The sequence below is a fragment of the Rhyacophila brunnea genome, unplaced genomic scaffold (genome assembly GCF_057557595.1).
Source record: "Rhyacophila brunnea isolate RB1 unplaced genomic scaffold, BYU_Rbru_1.0 scaffold_37, whole genome shotgun sequence".
In the NCBI taxonomy this organism is placed as follows: Eukaryota; Metazoa; Arthropoda; class Insecta; order Trichoptera; family Rhyacophilidae; genus Rhyacophila; species Rhyacophila brunnea.
The window spans coordinates 2,413,237-2,415,829 of record NW_028233037.1 but is presented as its reverse complement, the minus strand read 5'-3'; positions in this window follow the sequence as shown (position 1 = coordinate 2,415,829).

The following is a 2,593-nucleotide window of genomic DNA, read 5'->3' as shown; positions in this document are numbered from 1 at the left end:
AAAAAAAAACATCCATAGGCTATCTTTTGAATATGTTTGCCCTTTTAAATTCATTATACCAAATTTTTCTTTGAAAGAAACTTTTATGTCTACTTACATGCAAAAAATCAGTTGATACATAAAATTATTTTTATTGATAGAATTTTATACATATACTTGAATTTGCGTATTAAATTTTTCACCTTAATAAAATTAATCGCAGGTATAAAATTCGAAAATTATAATACAAAAATATCTAAAAATAGAGAAAATGTTTTTTAGTTAGTAAGTTATAGAAAAAAAGAACTTTCAAAGAAAAATTTTTAGAGAATATGTTTATATCTATGATTGAGTTTACTGTTATAATTCAAATAATCTTTTATTATAATGAAATAGTAAAATCTTTAGAAAAAAAATCGAAAAGAATAGTTCTTAATATGATGAGATTAAGTGTCAATTTTCGCAAGATAGGAATATTATACATGCTAGTTAAAAATGTAATATAACATAATTTTAAAATTTCTAACTGCTAATTTATAAAACGTATATTTTTCATGTAACTTTATTTATAAATAAACATCTCGAGCACAATGACAAGTTTATTACCATGTTTTCCATTTTCCAAAGATAACAAATCTCATATTATAACTTTTTAAATATGTTTCATAGAGATGTGTTCAATAATAATTCTTTTTTTTGTTTTGGTTTTAAGTGAACTCCTGATTAGAGGCTTTTTTTGTCAGTATGCATCTTTAATTAAATTCTATTGCGTAATAATTGACTATTTCATATCTAAAGAAAATTCCATTCGATGAGATGTTCATAAACGAATTTTATTATGTGGGTGACAAGCGGAAATATATCTCTATTTCGTAAAAAAAATATTTATCTGTTTTTTTTTATTTCTTATTTGAGTATGTCTCTAAATTTTAATATCATGGTGTATTTTTTCGAATCCGTTCTAGATAACTGTAACATAACTACATCGAAGCCTTTGCATTATTGTTGTAAAACACGGAGTTCAATGATATATTAAAATACATGCAAAATTGTCATTTATATATAATAAAGATGCATCAGCTAAACAGAAATACTTTTTAGGTCAGAATTCGATGTAAAAAATACTCGATTGTTTTGAAATCAACATTGAAAATATATCAGATGCGTGCTAATTTTTCCATGGAATCGGCAGCCTAAGAAAATTTGCATTTTCTATTGCATAGATCGTAAACTTCTAAAATATTCTTGTCGACTCCAATTTTTTGCAATAAAAATTATAATTTATAGATTAGAGGCTTTCCGAGCAATAATATAATATTAAAAATTGATCACTTACTTCATATAAAAAAATCTAGTTTTTATAAGGTATTTTATTTTTATTATAAATCAAAAATTTGTAATTTTCATTTATTGTAAATTTTATGGTTGTGCTATTTCACTTAAATAGAAGAAAATATAATAATTTGCCTTTACTTTTGTAGTTAACACGACAACCAGATAAAATTTGTATAATATAAAAATCTGATTGTAAATCACAAGGTTTAATGCCCATCAAAACACCCTTTTATCTGGTATAAAATCAAATATATTTTTTCATAAATATTTTGCCTAGCGATAATAAAATATAATACTTTAACCAATCTCTAAATTACAATAAAGTTTAAGAACTATTTCCTTCGGTTAGAAAATATTTTTTTTTATTATTCTATTCAAATTTGTACCAATAGGAATTGTTCTTTTTATTGAACTCACAATTATTTTTGTCTTCTTTATCTTTTTTATATTTATGCGTGTGCATCTGCATCTATTGGGCCCCTAACGCTAAATAGACAATCCTGCTGTTTTTTAATAACATTGACCCAGTTTTGACACATTATACTGGCAGTGTCCAGCATATATTTATAGGAAACATTTTAATTGCGTTTAGGTACAATTTTTAGTTTTACATTTGAAACTTTAAAAAATTATCTGATTTTTATTTCAATTTCTATTAATATGATCGTATCTTTCATTTTATCGCAAAAAAGATTTCTTGGCATATCGATCAATAATTAAATAAACATTTTTATTATAGTGCCCATTTTTATTCCTGTCTGTTGATTCTAAATCATTTTTTGAATTCTTGTCTTTTACTTTTCTTATTTTTACTAGAGGTCTACTGTTTTATACGCTTTTCCGCATTTTTTACATTAGAATTTAACTAAATAACATCTTTCTATTCTGTATAGAAAAAATTTTCGCTTCTTATTTTGGTTTTTGGCACACAAATATAGACGATCTTGATGATCCGGCTTTATGACTATTGGCTTGCTATGAACGCGGTGCAAAACATGGTTTAGTTGTTAATGTTTATTTAATCATAAATTTTTATTTTCTCTGCTAATGGGATTATATGCATAGTTTGTCTAGGTTATATAGTGTCACTAGATACTTGTTTATAATGAAATATATTCTATAGTCTGCTGTGCGATTATTTATGTTTTTTTCTTCTTTGGGTAATTTATCAACAGTGTCTGTATCTTTTAGCTGGTAAAATATTTTATATTTAAACTTCAATATGTGATAGTTCTTCTTCATATGCTTTCTTTACTTTTTAATATCATTATATATTTGC